The sequence below is a fragment of the Sus scrofa genome, chromosome 15 (genome assembly GCF_054392235.1).
Source record: "Sus scrofa isolate SSC_HxYL_T2T_F1_AM1 chromosome 15, Sscrofa_HxYL_maternal_Yorkshire_Landrace_v2.0, whole genome shotgun sequence".
In the NCBI taxonomy this organism is placed as follows: domain Eukaryota; kingdom Metazoa; phylum Chordata; class Mammalia; order Artiodactyla; family Suidae; genus Sus; species Sus scrofa.
The window spans coordinates 98,317,513-98,341,034 of record NC_139397.1 but is presented as its reverse complement, the minus strand read 5'-3'; the positions used below and the strand labels follow the sequence as shown (position 1 = coordinate 98,341,034).

Here is a 23,522-nt window from a genome sequence, read left to right as displayed (position 1 = left end):
CTCATTCAATTGGGGTGTAGCAATCTTTGCACACATCTAGGGGTGACTGGAGCCTGCTTATACCGGCTCAGGAGCCAAGGGCTATACCTCTTCCCAGCTCAGCCTTTAGAGACATCCCCTTGGGAACCATAATCCGCCACAGTGGGAATCTGTATGCCAGGCAAATCAGTGTATTTTTTTTTTTTAGAGAGCTGATTTTTAAACATTCACCAGTGTGCCATGGAATACATGGTGTGGTGTTTTTTCCTTTTGTTTTTACATTACAAAGTCTCACAGACTGCCTGGATGAGAAGCCAATCTCAACTCTGCCATTTCTTAGCTACGAAACCCCACTTGATTTCTCTGTCCCTCAGTGTCTTTAACTAGAAAACAGCGATAATAACATCTACTTCATGGAATTGTGAGAAGTAAATGCAATAGTTTGTGCAAAATGCTTCCTATGATTATGCATGCTCTTCTGACCCCTCCTCCAAATGACTCTGTGAGAGGAAACGACCTTGAGGACATGCTGCGAATCCCGCCTTCCTCCGTGAGCAGGTTCAGGATATTTCAGTCTTAAGACTTCCAAGTTGGAGACGGATTTGATCTATGACACTCTTTTATTGAAAGCCTCTAAGAAAAAGGTTTGCCAATTTGCCATCAAAGGATAAAGAGTATTTGGGAGGAAATGCATAATTTAACAAAAATCCACAAAGTAGAAACTAATGTACCAGTCTGCATCTTTAAATGGATTTTGCGGCATGTCCTTATTAAAAAATAAGCCTACACATAAATATAAGAGAACAATCTAATAACACACTTGTTATGATTATTTTAATGTCATAAATACTTGAGATGCTGATATAAAAGGAAGGAATAGGGGTTCTGGTGGTTTGAGGTGCAGCTAGTGTCAAACTCATGCTACCTTATAATTAACAAAAAAATGGACAACAAAAGGGCTGACTGGGAGCTTTCCCGTTTTATTTTTTAATTTAATTTAATTTTTACAGCCGCACCTGTGGCATACGAAGTTCCCGGGCTAGGCTTTGAATTGGAGCTACAGCTGCCAGCCTATGCCACAGCCACAGCAACACCAGATCCAAGCTGCGTCTGCGACCTCTGCCTCACCTTGTGGCAACACTGAATCCTTCACCAGAACGAGGCCAGGGATCAAACCTGCATCCTCATGGACACCATGTCAGGTTCTTAACCCACTGACCCACAACAGGAACTCCGAGCCTTCCCTTTTCATCAGATCATGTGATTTTCTATCTCAGGGTCTTTCCTTCCTCTGTACAGGATAGATACTTCTGTGCCCAACTTACCACATGAGACTTTTGTGGAAAGCAAGAAAGAAAAAACTGCTTTAAAATACACATCTTGGAGTAAAATGGGCAGGCTGAACACAGGACCTATTTCACTCCAAGATGCCACTGAAAACAACAGTAAAGGGACTTTTTTATTTTAAAGGAAAACCTCACAAGAGTGGTGAGGACAGGGGACAGTAGCAACAGAACTGGGGGACTGGAAAACAGATAAAAGTGTGAAAATGATATAAATTATTAGTGGACCCAGTCAAAAAGAAGATGAGTGGAAGTGTAAGGAACTCAAAGAAAGATCTAAAATGTCACTTGATAGCGAATTATAGTGAAAAAAGCTACTTTCTAAGCCTGGGAAATGTCAGTGCTATCTACTACAGAGGCTTTGAAAGGTGGTGCCAGGAACATGTCACTTGGGAACTTATTCCAAATACAAATTCCTTTTCTTTTTAAGGACAGCTGATTTACAATATTGTGTTAGTTTCAGGTGTACAGCATAGTGATTCAGTAATTTTGCAGATTATATTCCATTATAGGTTATTACAAGATAATGGACATAATTCCCTGCGCTATGCAGTAAACCCTTGTTGCTTATCTGTTTTATATATAGTAGCTTGCATCTGTTAATCCCATGCCTCTAATTTGTCTCTCTCCCTCTTTCCTCTTTCTTTGATGACCACAAGTTTGTTTTCCATATCTACGACTCTGTTTCTGTTTTGTATATATATTCATTTGTATTATTTGTTAGATTCCACATAAAAGAGATATCATATAGTATTTGTCTTTCTGTCTGACTCCTTTCAGTAAGCATAATATTCTTTAGGTACCTCCATGTTGCTGCAAATGGCAATATTTCATTCATTTTTATGGCTGAGCAATATTCCTGTGTCTGTGTATGTGTGTCTCCATCACATCTTAATCAAATCATCTGCTGATGGGCACTTGAGTTGCTTCCATATCCTGACTGTGTTTGTAAAAACATTTGTTTATATTTTGTTTTATTATATAGATAAGAAATGTAAATATAATATATATAATTATAAAAATAAATATAATATAAACATGTTTATGTTATGTTTTATATGCTTTATTATGTTTATAAAAATGGTTTATAAAAACTGTGTTGTTCTGAACACTGGAGTGCAGGTATCTTTTTGAATTTGCATCTTTGTTTGTTCCAGATATACACCCAGGAGTGGAGTTTCCAAATGCAAATTTTTGAGCTCATTCATACCAGTGTATCAGACACTCTGAAGTCCAGATCTCTGTGTTTTAACAAGTCTGAAACTCTGCAGCAGGTGTGGAGGATTGCCAGTGGGGCTCTGCTCTTCACAGAGAATAATTATACAGTATTAGACACAGATTCATTCCCAAATAATAGACCTAATGGCTCAAAAATAAAGGGTTTTTTTTTTTTTTTTTTTTTTTTTGTCTTTTTGCCATTTCTTGGGCCACTCCCACGGCATATGGAGGTTCCCAGGCTAGGGGTCTAATTGGAGTTGTAGCTGCCAGACTACACCAGAGCCATAGCAACGCAGGATCCAAGCCACGTTTGCAACCTACACCACAGCTCACGGCAACGCTGGATCGTCAACCCACTAAGCAAGGGCAGGGATCGAACCCACAACCTCATGGTTCCTAGTTGGATTCGTTAACCACTGCGCCATGACGGGAATTCCAATAAAGGGATTTTAAAGATTTTTCCTGAAAAATTTTTTTTTAATTTCAAGTTTGGAGTTCCCGTTGTGGCACAGTGGAAACAAATCTAAGAACCCTGAGGTGGTGGATTCAATCCCTGGCCTCGCTCAATGGGTTAAGGATCCAGCATTGCTGTGAGCTGTGGTGTAGGTTGCAGACATGGCTCAGATCTGGTGTTGCTGTGGCTGTGGTTTAGGCCAGCAGCTGTAGTTCTGATTAGATCCCTAGCCTGGGAACCTCCATATGAAGAAAAAAAAAAATTTCAAGTGATAACTAAAGCACTATCATTCAGCATTTATAGAAATGGCCTTAATATTACTAAATTATTTCTAAAAACTTCAGAAAATTCATGGAAAACTTTTACTGCAAAGATAGTGCCTCCATTTATGAATAAAGAAGAAAATAAAACAAAAAGCTCTATTATGGATCAACAGGACTTTATTACCCACTAAACCTTGGGGTTGCAAATTTCTTAGATCCCAGATTCAGAAACAGAGATACCCCAGTCACTGCCTTTGACTAGACAGGTCAGCAAACTTTTTATGTAAGGAGTTCAGCAAAAACTTTTCTAGGTTTTGCGGGCCGTGCAATCTCGTTGCAGCTACTCAACACTACCAGTGTACAGTAGTTCCCCCTTATCCACAGTTTCGAGTTCTGAGGTTTCAGTTATTCACAGTCAACCATGCCTTGAAAATATTAAATGGAAAATTGCAGAAATAAACAATTCATAAGTTTTAAATTGCATGCCCTTCTGAGGAGCGAGATGAAATCTCCCACCATGCTGTTCTGTCCTGCCTGGGTCGTGAATCATGCCTTTGTCCAGCATATTCCACTTCTTAGTCACTCAGGAGTTGTCGGTTACCAGACTGACCATCAAGGTATTGCAGTGCTTGTGTTCAAGTCACCCTTCCTTTACTCTATAGTGGCCCCAAAGCTCAAGAGCCCTGATGCTGGCAATTCAGACCTGCCAAAAACAAGCTGTATAAAGTCCTTCCTTTAAGTGAAAAAGTGAAAGTTCTTGACTCAATAAAGAACAAATACCGTGTCCTAAGGTTGCTAAGAGCTATAGTAAGAATGAATCTTTTATCTGTGAAATTGTAAAGAAGGAAAGCAATGTGTGATCATACCTCAAACTGCAAAAATTAAGGCCGCAGTGCATAGTAAGTGCTTTGTTAAGAGGGAAAAGGCATTAAACTTGTACAATAAGATATTTTGGAAAAAACAACATTCACATAACTTCTATTACAGTATATTATTATAACTGTTCTATTTTATTATTAGTTATTGTTCATCTCTTACTGTGCTTAATTCTTAAGTTAAATTTTATCATAAGTATGTAAATACAGGAAAAAAACATAGTACATATTTGGTTCAGTACTATCTGCAGGTTCAAGTATCCACTGAGAGTCTTGGAACGTATCCCCCGTGGATAAAGGGGGGGCTATTGTAGTGGAAAAGGAGCCATGGACAATACACACATGAATAAGCATAGTTATGTTCCAATAAAACTTTATTTACAAAGCAAGATGCAAGCCAGTTTGCTTTGTGGGCTATAATTTACTGACTCCTAAACTAGACTATGAAAGATTAGAAGTGTTTGTGGGACCAGATATTGAAGAGTACTTTCAAAGAATATAGATTATCAAAGAGCTTCCCAGGGCAGGTCTGTTGATCTGCACTACAGCTGGCAAAGCACTTACAAAGGACACTCGGAATTTACTGGCTTCCTGCCAGCTTCAGGTTTTTCTATCTCTGCTAACATGGGAAAGAAGGTACTTTATGTTTAGAAATACATGAATTGAAAAATACTAATAAAATAAAGGGCAGGGAAGATTGATTTGATCAGAGAAAGCTTTTATCTATGGTGCCATGTGAAAGCACCATGTGAAAAAGGTTTGCTAATTTCCACCTAAAGAATGACATCCTAAGTAGTCCAAGTATCTTTTAAGAAAATGAATATGTTTTTTGAATAATTTTTTTTAACAAGAGGAAAAATGCAGACTAACTCTATTTTTAAGTTTATAAAATTTAAGAAGGTGAAAAGAAGCATGAAAAGGGTGGTTCCTGCTCTGGAACAGCAGGATCTACAGCATCTCTGCAGCACCAGGGCACAGGTTTAACCCCTAGCCCGATACAGTGGGTTAAAGGATCTGGTGTTGCTGCAGCTGTGGCATAGCTTGCAACTGCGGCTCAGATCTGATCCCTAGTCCAGGAACTCCATATGCCATGGGATGGCAAAAAAATTTTTAAAAAAATTAAAAAAAGAGAGAGAAGAAGAAGAAAAGCTTGAAAGGGGGCAAAATTTGTTTAGTCCAAAAATGAGTGATAAAAGTCTATATAAGATCATTCAAGGAATAAATTTTCAACAGCCTCCTATATAGTCTGGCTTCCATGCTACATTGAACTTGATTTAGTATAAATTTTGGTATTTCTTTACCAGTTTTTTCTTTTAAGTGCTTTATTCTAGAATAATTTCAGATTTTTAGAAAAGTTACAAATACATCATACAGAGTTCCCAAATACCTTTGGGACTTCCTCCAGTTTTGAGAAGCTGACAAAACAAGAGATTTTAACCTTAAAGTTTAACAATTTTTAGTACCAATTGAACAAAAATTTAGACATTTGAAAATGTCAAATGCCAAATTTATAGTTATTATTTAAGTAAACTATATAGTACTTTCAAATTTAGTTTTCTTAACAGGAAAATCTAGTTAGCAAATCATCCTTCAGTTCTCGGGTTGTGCCACCTCAAAATAGGCGCATGCCCTGTCACTTTTTTGCACAATGTTCTTTTTATTTCCTTCACAGTACTTATCTCCCTCGGTGGTTACATTGTTTGTTGGCTTATTGTCTATCCTCGGAGACTTCACCCATTTTGTTCCCTGCACTACTTGTTATAATCTCTGTACCCAGAATAGTGCTTGGTGCACGATGAGTAGGAATATTCAATAGCCTTTGCTGGATGAATGAATGAATGAATGAATGAGTAAACACTTTAGACATGGCAGGGGTGATAAAAGGCACATGATAAAAGATACATCTATTTAAACTGCCATTGTTGCTGAAATTTCAACCCTTTACCACCAGTCACACACACAGCTGAAGTTCTGGGGAGCTTCTATGTTAGTCTATCATCTTTGTAATCACTTCTAAGGCAAAACTTAGAATTGCTACTCCCAATATATCCTTACACTCTGAAGGCCAATCCTTTCAAAGTACACCTGTATCGTTGATTCACTGCACACAGTACTTCTGGCATTATTCATTTGATGTGAAAAACCAATAAAGAAACATTTAAGGGAGTTCCGGTCGTGGCGCAGCAGAAACGAATCCGACTAGGAACCATGAGGTTTCGGGTTTGATCCTTGGCCTTGCTCAGTGGGTTAAGGATCTGGCATTGCCATGAGCTGTAGTGTAGGTCACAGATGTGGCTCGGATCTGGCATTGCTGTGGCTCTGGCGTAGGCCGGCATCTACAGCTCCAATTAGACCCCTAGCCTGGGAACCTCCATTTGCCACAGGTACGGCCCTAAAAGGACAAAAGACAAAAAAAGAAAAAGAGAGAAACATTTAAATCATCCTTAAAGTTAAACTAATTACAGTTATTAATCATCTTTCTATATGTAAAAATATATTTGAAAAAAAAAAAAACTAAAAAATACTGGATCCCAACCTTATGGTGGCTTGGAAATGAGACATTTTGAGAAGACAGGTGAAAAGCTTAAACGATTAAAGGCAGAGTGAGGCAGCTGTCCTTCTTCCCTGCCACTGCCTATCCCTCAGCATCAAGGTTGGGGAATTACCTGGTTGTAGGAAAAGGAAAGGAAGGATAGGCAGATGGCTGGAAGGAAGAAAGGAAGGAAGAGAGGAAAGGAAGAAGCAAGGGAGGGAAAGAGGAAGGAAGGGAGAAACTACCCATTCCTATGTTTTCTCTATACACTTACATTTCTCCCAAGGTCAACTATTACAAAGTAAGTCCAAAAATCAAAGCACTCGATCCCCTGACCAACCAAGGGAAAAGAAAACCATTCCAAGATAAGCATCCATAAAACATCCATTTATCAGATAAAAAGAAGCAGGAAGGACGAAAGCTCTAGGGCACTTTCAGGCTATTCCATTAAGAGCACTTATCTTCCTCCTGTTTCTGCACCTGCCCTGTGAAGAAGGGTAGACACTAATAAATGCCGTCGATAAATGCATTCAATGCAGCATAAACTGATCCACCAGCCAAAGAGCACTGCCCCACTCTCAGTAATCCTGCTGTCACTTCTGGAACATCTCTTGCTTATGATGTAATGACATCCAAATAACTCAAATTATTTAGTGATCTGAAGATGTGATAGACTAAATCTCAAGGCCAAGAAACATATCAACTTTAATACTAAAAATGGAGTTGAGGGAAAAATTCATTTTTAACCACAGACAAAAATTTTGAAAGACAAAAAATAATGATAATAATAAAACATAAATAAAACTCTATTCTTTTTTCCTCTACATAAAAACAGAACAATCAGTAGTAGTAATTCTGAGATTATTCATTTGAAACTATTTAATGTACTTACAAGAAAAAGTGAGTAAGTTTGTAATGTTACTCTGAACCAAGATTTTCAGTGTAACAGAAAAGAAATACAAATATAAAATCAAATAATATTAAAACTCCATAAAGTTAACTTGGAAAAATCAGTGTGAAGTCATAACTTATTTTAAATATAATGATTTTTTTCCACTATAGCTGGTTTACAGTGTTCTGACAATTTTCTACTGTATACCATGGTGACCCAGTTACACACACATGTATACATTCTTTTTTCTCACATTATCATGCTCCATCATAAGCGACTAGACATAGTTTCCAGGGCTACACAGCAGGATCTCATTCCTAATCCATTACAAAGGCAACAGCATACATCTATTAACCCCAAATTCCCAGTCCATCCCACTCCCTCGCCCTCCCCCTCGGCAACCATAACTCTATTCACCAAGTCCATGAGTTTCTTTTCTGTGGAAAGGTTCATTTGTGCCGTATATTAGATTCCAGATATAAGTTATATTATATAGTATTTGTCTTTCTCTTTCTGACTTACTTCACTCAGTATGAGAGTCTCTAGTTCCATTCATGTTGCTGCGAATGGCATTATTTCGTTCTTTTTTACGGCTGAGTAGTATTCCATTGTGTATATATACCACTTCTTCCTAATCCAATCATCTGTCAATGCACATTTGGGTTGTTTCCATGTCTTGGCTATTGCGAATAGTGCTGCAATGAACATGTGGGCCATGTGTCTTTTTCAAGGAAAGTTTTGTCCGGCTATATGCCCAAGAGTGGGATTGCTGGGTTATATGGTAGTTCTATGTATAGATTTCTAAGGTACCTCCATACTGTTCTCCATAGTGGTTGTGCCAGCCTTCATTCCCACCAACACTGCAGGAGGGTTCCCTTTTTTCCACACCCCCTCCAGCACTTGTTATTTGTGGACTTATTAATGATGGCCACTCCAACTGGTGTGAGGTGGCATCTCACGGTAGTTTTGATTTGCATTTCTCTAATCATCAGGAATGTTGAGCATTTTTTCATGCGCTGGTTGCCCATCTGTATGTCTTCCTTGGAGAAATGTCTACTCAGGTCTTTTGCCCATTTACCAACGGGGTTGTTAGCTTTTTTGCTGTTGAGGTGTATAAGTTGCTTGTATATTCTAGAGATTAAGCCCTTGTCAGTTGCATCGTTTGAAACTATTTTCTCCCATTCTATAAGTTGTCTTTTGGTTTTCTTTTTTGTTTCCTTTGCTGTGCAAAAGCTTGTCAGTTTGATTAGGTCCCACTAGTTTATTTTTGTTTTTATTTCTGTTGCTTTGGGAGACTGACCTGAGAAAATATTCAAAAGGTTGATGTCAGAGAATGTTTTGCCTACGTTCTCTTCCAGGAGTTTGATGATGTCTTGTCTTATATTTAAGTCTTTAAGCCATTTTGAGTTTATTTTTGTGCATGGTGTGAGGGTGTGTTCTAGTTTCATTGACTTGCGTGCAGCTGTCCAGGTTTCCCAGCAATTCTTGCTGAAAATACTGTCCTTTTCCCATTTTATGTTCTTGCCTCCTTTGTCAAAGATTAGTTGACCATAGGTGTCAGGGTTTATTTCTGGATTCTCTATTCTGTTCCGCTGGTCTTCTGTATGTTTTGGTACTAGTACCACACTGTCTTGATGACTGTGGCTTTGTAATATTGCCTTAAGTCTGGGAGAGTGATGCCTCCTGCTTGGTTCTTGTTCCTCAGAATTGCTTTGGCAATTCTGGGTCTTTTGTGGTTCCATATAAATTTTTGGATGGTTTGTTCTAGTTCTGTGGAAAATGTCATGGGTAATGCGATAGGGATTGCATTGAATCTATAGATTGCTTTGGATAGTATGGCCATTTTTACAATATTAATTTTTCCAACCCAGGAGCATGGAATATCTATCCATTTCTTTACATCTTCTTTGATTTCCTTGATTAATGTTTTATAGTTCTCAGCATATAAGTCTTTCACCTCCTTGGTCAGGTTTATTCCCAGGTATTTTATTTTTGGGGGTGCAGTTTTAAAAGGAATTGTATTTTTGTATTCCTTTTCTAATATTTCATTGTTAGTATCAGAAATACAACTGATATCTGAATGTTAATCTTATATCCTGGTACTTTGCTGAATTTGTTGATCAGTTCAAGTAGTTTTGGGGTTGAGTCCTTAGGGTTTTCTATATATAGTATCATGTCATCTGCATACAGTGACAGTTTTACCTCTTCTCTTCCTATTTGGATGCCTTTTATTTCTTTTGTTTGTATGATTGCTGTGGCTAGGACTTCCAATACTATGTTGGATAACAGTGCTGAAAGTGGGCATCCCTGTCTTGTTCCAGATTTTAGCAGGAAAGCTTTCAGCTTTTCTCCATTGAGTATTATACTGCTGTGGATTTGTCATAAATGGCTTTGATTATGTTAAGGAATGTTCCCTCTATACCCACTTTGGTGAGTTTTTATCATAAATGGATGTTGGACTTTGTCAAATGCTTTTTCTGCATCTGTTGAGATGATCATGTGGTTTTAGACTTTTCTGGGTTTTTTTTTTTTTTTTTTTTTTTTGTCTTTTTGCCATTTCTTGGGCCACTCTTGCAGCATATGGAGGTTCCCAGGCTAGGAGTCTAATTGGAGCTGTAGCCACCGGCCTATGTCAGAGCCACAGCAACGTGGGATCCGAGCCACGTCTGCGACCTATGGCTCACAGCAACGCCAGATCTTTAACCCACTGAGCAAGGCCAGGGATCGAACCCTCAACCTCATGGTTCTTAGTTGGATTCGCCAACCACTGCGCCACGATGGGAACTCTGACTTTTCTGTTGTTAATGTGGTGTATGACATTGATTGATTTGCATATGTTGAACCATCCTTGTGCACCTGGGATGAATCCCACTTGGTCATGGTGTAGGACCTTTTTATATGTTATTGGATTCAGTTGGCTAAAATTTTGTTGAGAATTTTTGCACCTATATTTATCAAAGATATTGGCCTAAAGTTTTCCTTTTTGGTGTATCTTTGTTTGGTTTTGGAATTAGGGTGATGTTGGCATCATAGAATATCTTTGGGAGTGTTCCTTCTTCTTCAACCTTTTGAAAAAGTTTAAGGAGGTTGGGTATAACTTCTTTGTATGTTTGGTAGACTTCACCTGTGAAGCCATCTGGTCCTGGGCTTTTATTTGTAGGGAGTGTTTTTATGACATATTCAATTTCATTTCTAGTGACTGGTCTGTTCAGTTGATCTATTTCTTCTTGATTCAGTTTTGGCAGGCTGTAAGATTCTAGAAAACTGTCCATTTCTTCCAGATTGTCAAATTTGTTGGCATATCATTGTTCATATGTTCTCTTACGGTTTTTTGTATTTCTGCAGTATTGTTGTGATTTCTCCTTTTTCATTTCTTATTTTCTTTATTTGGGGTTTTTCTCTCCTCTTCTTGGTGAGTCTAGCCAGAGGTTTGCCAATTTTGTTTACCTTTTCAAAGAACCAGCTCTTGGTTTTATTAATTTTTTCTATTGTTTTTTAAATCTCTATTTTATTGATTTCCTCTCTGATCTTTATGATTTCCTTCCTTCTGCTGACTTTAGGTTTTTCTTGTTCTTCTTTTTCTAATTCATTTAGGTGGTGGGTTAAGTTGTTGATTTGAGATTTTTCTTCTTTCTTGAGGAAGACCTGTATTGCTATGAATTTCCCTCTGAGCACTGCTTTTGTGGCACCCCATAGATTTTGAGAGGTTGTGTCTTCATTATCGTTTGTCTTGAGGTATTTTTTAATTTCCTTCTTGATTTCCTCACTGACCCATTGGTTTTTTTTGGTAGCATGTTGTTTAGTCTCCATGTAGTAGGTTTTTTCTCATTTATTTTTCTGTGGTTGCTTTCTCATTTCATGCCATTGTGGTCAGAGAAGATACTTGAAATAATTTCTCTACTCCTGAATTTGTTGGGGTTAGCTTTGTGCCCTGGTATGTGATCAATTCCTGAGAATGTTCCATGTGCACTTGAGAAGAATGCGTACTATGATTTTTTTGGATGTAGTGTCCTGAAAATGTCAATTAAGTCTAACTTTTCTACTGTGTCCTTAAGGATCTCTGTTGGTTTATTGATTTTCTGTCTAGAGGATCTGTCCATTGAAGTGAGTGGGGTGTTGAAGTCTCCTATTATGATTGCATTCCCATCAATTTCTCCTTTTATGTCTGTTAGTATTTGTTGGAGGTATCTGGGCACTCCTATATGAGGGGCATATATGTTGACAATTGCAATATCCTCTTCTTGAATGGATCCTTTTACCATTAAATAATGTCTTCTTTGTCTTTCCTTTTGGTCTTCATTTTAAGGTCTAGTTTGTCTGTTTTGTATTGCAACTCCTGCTTTCCTGTCTTGTCCATTGGCATGAAATATCTTTTCCCATGCCCTCATTTTCAACCTATATGTGTCCTGTGCCCTAAGGTGAGTTTCTTATAGGTAGCAGATTGAAGGTTTTTGCTTTTTTATCCAATCTGCCACTCTGTGTGTTTTGATTGGAGCATTCAGTCCATTGACATTTAAGGTTATTATTGATAGATATGTATTTATTGCCATTTTAAACCTTGTTTTCCAGTTGATTCTAGGTTTCTCTTTTCTTTTTTTAGTTGGATGGTTTCATTTTAAGCTCAAGTACTTCTCAGTTTTTGTGAATGTAATGTTCGATTTTGCTTTGTGATTGCCCTATTTTTTAAGTATGTTAAACCCTTCCTATATCTGCTTGCTTTAGCCGTCATATAGGCTCAAACACATCATTAATATAAAAAAAGAATCTTTATTTTCTTTCTTTCCTTCCCCACACTGTATGATCTTGATATCTCTCTCTCTCTCTTTTTTAACATCTTCATGTTTAGATCTGTATATTGGCTTATTTAAGTGATTGCTTTCCAATAGTGGTTTCCTCCATCCTAGTTCTTCCTCTTTTTTTTTTAATTTAGAGAAGCCCTTTCCACATTTCCTTTAGAATGGGTTTTCGTATTGCTGTACTCTTTTAGCTTTTGTTTGTTGGAGAAATTCTTTATTTCCCCTTCTATTTTAAATGATATTCTTGCTGGATAGATATTCTAGGCTGCAAATTTTTTCCTTTCAGCGCTTTAAATATATCTTGCCACTCCCTCCTGGCCTGTGGTGTTTCTGTAGAGAAATCAGCTGATAGCCTTATGGGGGTTCCCTTATAATTAACTCTTTGCTTTTCTCTTGCTGCCTTTAGAATCCTCTCTTTAACTTCTGCCATTTTTATTATAATATGTCTTGGTGTGGGCCTGTTTGGGCTCAACTTGTTTGGGGTCTTCTGTGCTTCCTGTATCTTGATATCCTTTAGATCTGGAAAGTTTTCAGCCATAATTTCTTCAAATATATCTTCAATCCCCTTTTCTTTTTCTTCTCTTTCTGGAATCCCTGTGCTTCCTGTATCTTGATATCCTTTAGATCTGGAAAGTTTTCAGCCATAATTTCTTCAAATATATCTTCAATCCCCTTTTCTTTTTCTTCTCTTTCTGGAATCCTATTATATGTAGATTGGCCAGCTTTATATTATCCCATAGGTCTCTTATATTGCTTTCATGTTTTTTCATTTGGTTTTCTGACTGCTGTCCTGATTGGGTGATTTCCATTATTCTATCTTCCACATCACTAATTCGTTCCTCTGCATTACTCATTCTGCTCTTTACTGCCTTTGGCTCAGTTTGTATCTCTGCAAATGAATTTTCTAGTTTTTCTTGGCTCCTCCTTATATTTTCTAGTTCCTTTCTGAGGGAATCTGCATTACTGTTCACATCCTCTCTTAATTCCTTGATATTCAGCCTTAATTCCTTTAGTATTTTCTTCCTTTTGAACTCCAAGTCTGTCAGACTGCAGAGGTCTGTTTCATTGTTGACTGCTTTAGGTGAGTTCTCATGTTCCTTTAACTGGGAATAGTTTCCAAGCTTCTTCATCTTAATTGTGCTTTTCTTTTTCTGTGAGTTTGGGGAAGTCAAACTGTAGTCTTGTAAGGCCACTTCTATGCAAGAATACCCCTTTGTATTTTTGAGGGGTTACTATTTATTTTTGGTGTGGGAGTTTGAATATTTGCTGTCTCCTTCTTTGGTGTGAGCAAGTTGTTATCCCCAGGATGCTCAGTGTGTTTTCAGGGAGAAGGAGGCAATCGGTAGGGCCAGCAGTCAATGCCTGGTGGTTGGGCTCTCAACAGTAGCAAGGACCTGCAGGAATGTGGCACAGGCTACTCCTAGTTGCAAGGTCCTGGGAAGTGGTAATGAGCTCTAGGCAGATCTGCAAGGTGACCAGAGTATTTGGCAGTAGCAGCAGCAGGGTGCGTGTGTTTCCAGGGGAGTGAGAGCAACAACAGCTAGTGTTCAATTGAAATGCCCTCCTCTGAGGTGACTGGAACTGTAGGTGGTGCCTGTTCAGGGACCCCTAGTGGTAGCAGGTCATGACCATCTCCGGAGTCAGTGACAACTGTGTTGGTTTGCCCCTGCCACCTGTAGACCTTGCATGAAGCAATTCATCTCACTTAGCCCACATAGGAGGTGCTGTACAGGCTGCTCCTAGTTGCAGGATCCTGGGAAGTGACAGAGATCAGGCATGTGGGTACTTCCCAGAGCATTTGGCAGTGGCAGCAGCAGGGCGGGTGTGTTCCCAGGGATGCAAGAGTACCAACAGGTGGTGTTTGGTCACAATGCTCTCCTCTGCGGTGCCCTTGAGGTGAATGGGGTTGCAAGTGGTGTCTGTTCATGGACGTCTAGTGGCGGTGGGCCATGCACACCTCTGGAGTCAGAGATGATTGTGGCAGTTCGCCCCCGCCACCTGCAGACCATGCAAGAAGCACCATGTCCCACTTAGCCCACTCAGGAGGTGCTGCACCAGCTGCTCCTAGTTGTAGGGTCTTGGGAAGGGACAGTGACCAAGTGTCTGGGTGCTGCCCAGAGCGTATGGCAGTGGCAGCTGCAGGGCAGGTGTGTTCCCAGGGGAGTGAGAGCAACAGTGTATGCTGCTTGGTTGCAATGCTCCCTTTTATTTTTTTTGCCAACCCCTGAGGTGACTGGGGTCGCAGGGGGAGCCCACTCACAGGACCCCAGTGGTGTCAAGCCACGCCTCCCTCTGGCCTCTGAGATGACCACCATGGTCTGTCCCTGCCACCTGTAGATGGGGTTCAAGAGGCACCATGTTGCACTTAGCCTCCTGATGCCCTTAGCCCACATAAGAGGTGCCTGGCCACCAGTAGCCTGCACAAGAAGCGCCCAGTCTCCCCTGAGTGAGCAAGAGGCTTCTTGCAGCCCCTAGTCTGCGCCAGAGCCATCTGCCCTCTGGAGCCCACAGGCATGCGCACGCTCCAGCTCAGGGAGTTTCGTATGGTGGTCTGCCCCTCCTCTTCTAGCCCAACAATGGTGCCTTGCCTCTCCTGCAGGTCCAGACCTTCTCCTGGGTTCCCTCTGACATGGCGTTCCCCTCCCCAGCCCATGGTACACTGCACCTTAGTCCCTCAGGCTGTCCCCACACCGCCAACCCCGGGCCTCTCCGTGGGACTGACCTCCGGAGCCTAAGTCTCAGCGCCCAGCCCCTCCCCAAGCATCTCAGGCTGTGGTGTCTGGGGTGGTGGTTCAGATGATCTGTGCTCACTCTGCTTTGCTGTTCTCAGTCCAGCTGCTGCACTTTTCTCGCAACTTTGAGGTCACTTAGACCGGGCTGATCTTTCTGTCAGTTAGGTGGCTTCCCAGGATGTGGATTCATTTTCTCCTTCACAGATCCCTCTTGGGAATGCTAGTCCTGTCCTAATTCCTTTTCTCTCCCTCTCTTTTCTTCTTTTGTTCTACCCAGTTATGTCAAGAGTTTCTTGCCCTTTTTGGAGGTTTCATTTCTTCTGCCAACATTCAGTTGATGCTCTGTGTGAGTCGTTTTACATGTAGTTGTGTCTTTTTGATGTGTTTGTGGGAGAAGGTGAGTGCAACCTCTTGCTCCTCCGCCATCTTGCTCTGCTTCCTATAACTTTTTATTTTTAAATGTATATGTATTTCTCACTCTGATCCCTCAAAAAAAAGCCTGGAAACACTAATAACCACTAAGAATGAGCACACTTAATACCTGACTATGGCTTCTAAATTTCACTTTCTACCAAAAGGAACCAGAGTTCCTTGTAATTAATAACTGATTCTTAGACTGAACAGTGAAATGAACAAGATGAGCTTAAAGCACCCTGTTGTATCAAAAAGCGGGGTCAAAGAAACTATTGGGATGTGGGTACTTCTGGATTGTTCTGTACCTTGATCTAGGTGCTGATTATATAGAATGTTCATGTAAAAATCCAGTGTGATTCACTTAAGTTCTCTTTTCTGTATGTGTATATAGGAACCAACCTGAAGGGGTTCCCAAGGAACAAAGTTTTCTTTTGAGCATCCAGAAAAAAACAAGTCACTGCAACTAATCAAAACATAACAAATATTTCTAAAACCTATGAATTTACAATGACCCTAAATAAGGAAGAAAGAAAGAAAAAGAAAGAAACTCTTCCCCTACAAAAACAAAGAAATATCTTTGATCACCTTTTGAAGAAAGAGGTCAAATAAAATGGTATCAGCACAGCCACTTCTCATTGGATATTCTCTCTGTTTTTACTACCGGGGGGAGAAGTTTCATGATCCTCATAACTGCTAAAAGAGAGCAAGTATCAGCTTTCTTGCCATGTCAAGGTTAAAAACCCTTTCTCTTCTACTTTTTGCCTATGTTATATTTGCTGATGGGTTCGTTGGTTTACCATGTTTACTTTTTTTCAACACATTTCAACCTGTTTTATATGTCAATCATGGTTCTCAAACACTTTGGTTCCATTTTGGGGGGTCCTGGTTGGCCTTTCCTCAGGAAACTAAAGGAACTGGAATGTGGAGCTGATAACAGGAATGCCAAGAAAACGAGATAAAGGAGCTTTCTGAAAGCACTGCTGAGTACATATGCAAGTGTACTAATTCCTATCACAAAAGAGGAGTGAAAAGAAACACACTCCCTTAAGGAAAAAAGATGCTGATCACCTGCTTTTTCCTTTTAAGAAGAGTTTAATTTCTGCCTCATATAATCAAGTCACAACTCAGCAAATGTATGGAAACAAATTTCCAGTTACTTTGTTTCCGTGAACTTAAACTTGATAGTCAAAGGGACTCATGTACATTTCATCTTTACAACTGTCAAGTATCAAGAGCCCCTTGGCCATACTGACCTAAGAGAGTCCATGAAATAGAGCAGGAGTAATGTAACCAGAGGACAGCAAACTACTAGAAGTAAACATCCAATCCAGGCAGCCTGCCTTCTTCTTTGCTTCAACACTAAAAATTAATATCCTGAGGCCTCAAATCTGCTTAAGGAACAGGCACTATCCATTTGAAAATTGGGTGGTTAGGCTAAGAATCACTGTTTTGGGATCAAGTCAGCTCCCTCCCATCCTAAACTGTGATCGAATAATTAATATTCGAGTTTAGCTAATGCAAGCAGAGAAGTGCCATGCCCATAAGGAACCTATGATTTGAAATGTTTCATGGTTAGGACTCTTTATTACTACATGGAAGTTGGATTTAACATCAAATGAAGAGGACCAAGTAGTCTGGTCCCCCAAAATATATAGTGATCCAAGATGGGGAAAGAGAAGTTTTGTGATTAACTACAAGCCTCTATGCTGGTCTGATTCTGACAGCGAGATTTCTCAGTGTCAAAAGTTCCGTACATGTAGATGACAGAGCATACAGCTCCCTGAATCACTCCGATGTCCAGAATGATTAAGGGCAGAAGATGCAATCTAAACAACCACAAGTATCATTCAAAAAAGAAGCCAACTCCAAGAATCACTTTTATCTCCCTGGGATCAAAATGGTCAGATCAGACAACGGAACCCTTAGGCTGTGACATATTAGACTCTGAGATGACAATCTCAAGGGCTGGAAAAAAATGACTCAGACCTTATCACTGGGCAAATCAGATTTCCAGACTAAGAACAATGGACTGTCTGGTTTTGGAAAAGTTTTCCTTCTTCATAGGCAAGCCTGGCACGTGTTAGCTTAACCTCAGAAAGCCATCATTCTCACAGTGCACACATTTTATATAAAATAATAAAATGGGAGTTCCCATCGTGGCGCAGTGGTTAACGAATCTGACTAGGAACCATGAGGTTGCGGGTTCGGTCCCTGCCCTTGCTCAGTGGGTTAACGATCTGGGGTTGCCGTGAGCTGTGATGTAGGTTGCAGACGCAGCTCGGGTTCCACGTTGCTGTGGCTCTGGCACAGGCTGGCAGCTACAGCTCCGATAAGACCCCTAGCCTGGGAACCTTCACATGCAGCGGCAGCGGCCCAAAGAAATAGCAAAAAGACTTAAGAATAAGGAGTTCCCGTCGTGGCGCAGTAGTTAACGAATCCGACTAGGAACCATGAGGTTGCGGGTTCGGTCCCTGCCCTTGCTCAGTGGGTTGACGATCCGGCGTTGCCATGAGCTGTGGTGTAGGTTGCAGACGCGGCTCAGATCCTGTGTTGCTGTGGCTCTGGCGTAGGCCAGTGGCTATGGCTCCGATTGGACCCCTAGCCTGGGAACCTCCATATGCCGCGGGAGCGGCCCAAGAAATAGCAAAAAGACCAAAAAAAAAAAAAAAAAAGACTTAAGAATAAAATAAAATAAAATGCCAACAGAGAATAAAGACTAAGGGAGAGTGACTGCATGTAAGGAGAGAAGAAATTTAAGCTTAAAGAAGTAATCTTGACCTCAAAAGCCTATAGATGCCAGGCAGCTAACATAAATCTGTGAGGCTGGTTGGGTAAAGACTAGCAAACTTTAGTCCTTGAAATAGTAATAAGACTAAATTATTAATCTTCTAAAAGAAGTGGTTATGTGGGTTTTTTGGGAGAGGGGGGTTGGCCGCATCTGTGGCATGCAGAAGATTGAACCCACTCACACCACCGTAATAACCAGAGCCACAGCAGTGACAATGCCATATCCTTAACCTGCTGAGCCACCAGGGACTCCAAGTGTCTGTTTTTCTTTTTTTTTTCTTAATGTGAAGTTTCCAGAATGTCCAATGTTGGCAATTAACTCAGTTTAAAAAAAATTTTTTTTACAGGTTAAAAAAATTACAGTGTAAAATTTGGCCTATAGGTCACCAGTCTGCAAGCTATGCTTTAAAATGTAACTTTAAATAATACAGTAATAAGCAGAAAGCTTCTGACATAACAGTGATTACACTAAATGAATGGGCCTTGATTTCTATACTACCAAGAGGGAGCAGTCCACGCAAGGAAAGGACAGACGTGACATCAGAACACCCGCAAGCATTTTCCAAATTCCCAGATGTCTGAACTCTCACCACCACCACCATGGCTGTCCCTATGCCCCAGAGAAAATAAGGGTTTGAATAGAGGACATACATTTCAAAAGATCCCCAAGGGCTGTAAAGGTAAGCCCTCCCACTCTGGGGGTCTCAAGAAAGTAGAAAGCTTTGTAAAACTGGGAGGGATATGTCTAAACTGGGAAGACCAAACTCACCGAGCCTAAGATGTCAAAGAGTGTTTGCGAAGGGGCTCTGAAAATGGTAACTGCAAATATCAAAGATGACAAGGAACCCACAGCAAACATCAGTGGTATCGTATTAGTTACTTCAGCTTCACACGCAAAAAGAATATAATCAATCTTCTACCTGTTTACAATGAAAGATTAGAGAAACTGGATGCATTTTAAGAATGTGTGTCCCATGCATATCTAATGAAAGCAAGGATAACCTTCCACCCATCTGCAGGCTTAGGATGCAGGTTCATTATTCAAGAAAGGAAGGGGAACATCTTATTTTCACATAATGGCCAGAATGCAGACAGGAAAAGGTTAGATATTTTGGCTTTTTTTTTTTTTTTTTTTTAATTTCCCATTCTTAAAAAAAATGGCTGCACCACTTTTTATTAAGATGGTTACACATAACCAGAATTACCATGTCTTATTTTTAGATCTGATACACATAAAATATAGAAACACATTCCTGTGATTTGGTAATATCTCACTAATCTTTTGCCATCACTAAGCACTGCCTAATCTAACCCTGCCTGTGATTTAAGCTTGCATTCTTCTAACTTACCTTGTAACTGGGAGTCAAAGTCTTCCAGGTCAGCTTTAAGATAAAAGCTGTTCGAAGTAGTTTATCCTCAGGTGTCTGCAGCTTTTTTCCTGGGAACCTGGTCTGTCAATTAAGCTTGCTGGGGTTATCATGTAAATTATGAGAGAGTGGCTCCTTGATTATCTCTTCTTCCTTTTGTGCAGGAAGGGGGAGAAGCTGAAAAAGAGATTAAAGTCATACAGTACATCACCACAGACCTTTCATCAGCCTCTGTGGCCAACAGAAAATTCCTTTCAATTTATCTTTTGAGAAGAAAGTTCATAAGATTTGGGGCATCTCAGCTTTTTAACCTCCTTTGCTCAATCTTACATAATCTCAAAGACTAAGCACTGAGCTCCTCAGCAATCATAACAAGCATAATTTACACCTTACCCAGAGCTGACAGTAAGAAAACTCTCAATTTATAAAGCAAGTGTTTTCTAAAAGGAGACTAAGCATATTTTCCATAAACACCTTTAAACCTCCAGTTAAAGGTAAACCTCAAACAGCTTTTTAAAAGTCACTATGAAATGGTTCCATCAACCTGTGTATAAATGTAGAACAAATGCACAATCCCAATACCCTGATGAAGACCTATTAATAGTCTCTAATTTGCCTTAATCGTTGCCAAACTTCTGGAACAATCCTTTAGTAGAAATACCTAACTATACCAGCAAAGTATAGTGTTCAACTTGACCTAATTTCTCAGAAGGCAAAGAAACAATATTTTATGAGAAGATAAAACATGTTCCATTTAAGTTAAAAAAAAAAAAAGAAGAAGAAGAAGAAGAAATCTCTAATCCTAAAATGTGACAGCAATTTTTTTTTTTCCTTCAACACATAGACCTCTCTCTAGTAGGCTCATTTATTCACAAGATAGCTTTAAAAATTACTCTTCTGGACTTCCTGTTGTGGCTCAGCGGTTAATGAACCTAACTGGCATCCATGAGGACGCAGGTTCAATCCCTAGCCTCACTCAGTGGGTTAAGAATCTGGCATTGCTGTGGCTGTGGCGTAGGCCGGCAGCTGTAGCTCTGATTCAACCCCTAGCCTGGGAATCTCCATATGCCGTGGGTACAGACTCAATTGTTTAAAAAAAAAAAAAAAATTACTCTCCAGGTTTGATGATTTTTCAAGCCTATTCTTTCATTCTGTTTTAATTTCTTCTCTTTTTACTTATAAAGAAGAAAAAAGAGAAAATGCACATACACACACATTTACTAAAATACTACGCTTTAATAAAAGTACAAAAGATAGTGTCTACCCAGTATCTTATGCTGTGATTGCTCTTTATGTACCATTTTCTGGGGGGGAAAAAAGCATTTGTTTGAAATGCCCCTCTAGCTCTACAAAAAAGCTTTTTAAAACTCTACCGTGTGCTAAGACAATTCTGTGCATCTGATAATTCATCAATAAAATTTGATTGATGACCATGATGATGACATAGAAGAACTCGGGTTAGGAACCATCAAAATTACTTTTGTGGAGTTCCTGTAGTGGCTCAGCAGAAATGAATCCAACTAGTAACCATGAGGTTGTGGGTTTGATCCCTGGCCTCATTCAGTGGGTTAAGGATCTGGCATTGCCACTGCCGTGGCTGTGGCTGTGGCTGGTAGCTAGAGCTCCGATTTGACCCCTAACCTTGGAACCTCGATATACTGCAGTGCAGCCCTAAAAAGTAAAAAAAATAAAAATAAAAAAAAAAATTACCAGTCTACCAGTACATGGTTCAGATATAATCAACCATCCCTGGTAGTTACTAAAGCCAGAAATATTAGGAAGACTCATTTTAATTCAGCTTCAAAAACTTGATTAGGACAGAAAGATTTATATCATCACATTCAAATTCAAAATTTCCAAGCGACGGGAGTTCCCATTGTGGCTCAGTGGTTAACGAACCCGACTAGAACCCATGAGAGGCAGGTTCGATCCCTGGCCTTGCTCAGTGGGTTGGGGATCTGGTGTTGCCATGAGCTGTGGTGTAGGCCAGCGGCTAGCTCTGATTTGACCCTAGCCTGGAAACCTCCATATGCTGCAGGTGTAGTCCTAAAAAAGCAAAATAAAACAAAACCAAAACCAAAAACCAGAAAATTAACCAAGTGGCAACTAAACTTTATTTTAAATTATAAACTGTAAGGGATCTTGTTTTACCTTGTACATAAACTGCGTATGGGGCAGAAGTCCAAAGTTCAATTCTGATTACTCCTTGTGACAATAAGCACTGAAGATTAATTCTTCAAGTTCTCGTTAAAAAATAAACTCAAACTATAACCAAAACTGATGTTTTACAAGAAAACATTATACCTGGTTTTTATCAAAACACACCAAAAGAATCATGCTCTAAGTTAACAGTACCCTTTGCAGACCAGAAAGACTTCTAACACCCTACCTCCTGAGCCATTAAAAAATTAAAAGTTGTAAAGGTTGGAAAGGTTGCACCACAGCCAGTTCCTTTATATACCAGTCAGCCCTGAGTAGGAGTCTCTGCAAAATCTCATCAGGGGAGTTTATAGTGATTTGGCAAAGGTTCCTTTTGAATGGCTCATTCAGGAAGCAAATGATCCGTTATCTTTGCAGCAGAATTTTTCCTGTGAGTCATGTGACTAATCCTCCCACAGCCTGGATTTTGCCCACTAAACACTGTGTTCTTGTCCAGCACCCCCCCCACATTCCACTTATGTCCTATTCAAGCCCCTCCAAGCACATGATGTATCCTACCAAGGACTTAACTGTGCTGTGTAGCACTAAGTCAATGCAGGGAATGCAAAATGGGAGCAAGATGAAACAAGCTCCATCACTCTGTAAAATATTAAAGACAAGATTTTTAAAGTTGTAAAGACAGTAAAGACTGTAGCCCAAGACACAATACAAAACCATTCTTCATTATCTTACTTACCTTGTCTACTGTCTCCACTAAATACCTTAGTTAGTGAAGAGATATTTATTTTACATTTCTCACTGGCAGCAAAGTTTAGAGAAAAAATTGATTTTTTCTTTTCTACTTGTGATAATCCCAAGTACACTAAGAATTTCTATACTATGTCTAAATCGCTGGAGAATACAGTTTTAGGGCTACAACCCAATAGAGTTTATAGAAATGGGTTGTGCTGACGTAATTTCCTAAGGCGAAAAGCACAAACACCAGGCACTTTTACCCAGCAACTGTGGTTAAGAGCAGACTTTTTAATTAATTAATTTTTTTTTTTTAGGGCCATAGCCTAGGTATTTAGAAGTTCCCAGGCTAGGGGTTGAATGGGAGCTGCACCACAGACATAGAAAGACCAGATCTGAGCCGTGTCTGCAACCTACACTGCAGCTAATGGCAACACCGCATCCTTAACCCACTTAGGGAGGCCAGGGATTGAACCCACATCCTAACTGATACCAGTCAGGTTCATAACCTGCTAAACCACAATGGGAACTCCCTGAAGAGCAGCTTTTAATTTGGAAATATATCTAATCTCATTAGTGCTATGTATATTGCATTTCAAACAGTGAGGAAAAGTGTATGATGGGAAAGCATAGATTGCAGTTACAATATTCAGAGGTTAGGTTAGTAGGAGAGTTCCCTTGTGGTGCAGCAGGTTAAGGCTCTGATGTCCCTGCAGCAGCTCAGGCTGCTGATGTGGCATGGGTTCTATCCCTGGTCCAGGGAACTTCCACATGCCATGGGTGTAGCCAAAAAAAAAAAAAAAAAAGACAATGGGGGAAGGAAGAAAAGGCAGAGAGTAGGAGGCTAGAAACAGTGTGGAAGGTCTTTAGCTCTGGTGAAAGACCAGATTTCATTGTGTGGGCTGTGGAGAAAAGGAGTGAAGTTCAGAGCAGGGGAGTCATGTGACTATGCTTCAGGGAGGCAGATTCAGGAGAAC

General features: G+C 39.9%; 1 protein-coding gene across 26 annotated transcripts in view; it reads right to left on the bottom strand.

Moving 5' to 3' along the window:
- Positions 1-23,522, bottom strand: part of OSBPL6 (oxysterol binding protein like 6) — a 229,857-nt gene that overhangs the window by 111,680 nt on the left and 94,655 nt on the right. For 15 of the 26 annotated variants that reach the window (XM_005657560.4, XM_021075885.2, XM_021075891.2 and 12 more), the window contains exon 1: positions 19,636-19,830. The exons of the other annotated variants lie outside the window; for them this stretch is intronic. The gene's annotated coding sequence lies outside the window, so the exon portion shown is untranslated. Of the gene's footprint in view, positions 1-19,635; positions 19,831-23,522 lie in introns of those variants that run through there. 26 annotated transcript variants of the gene reach the window in all.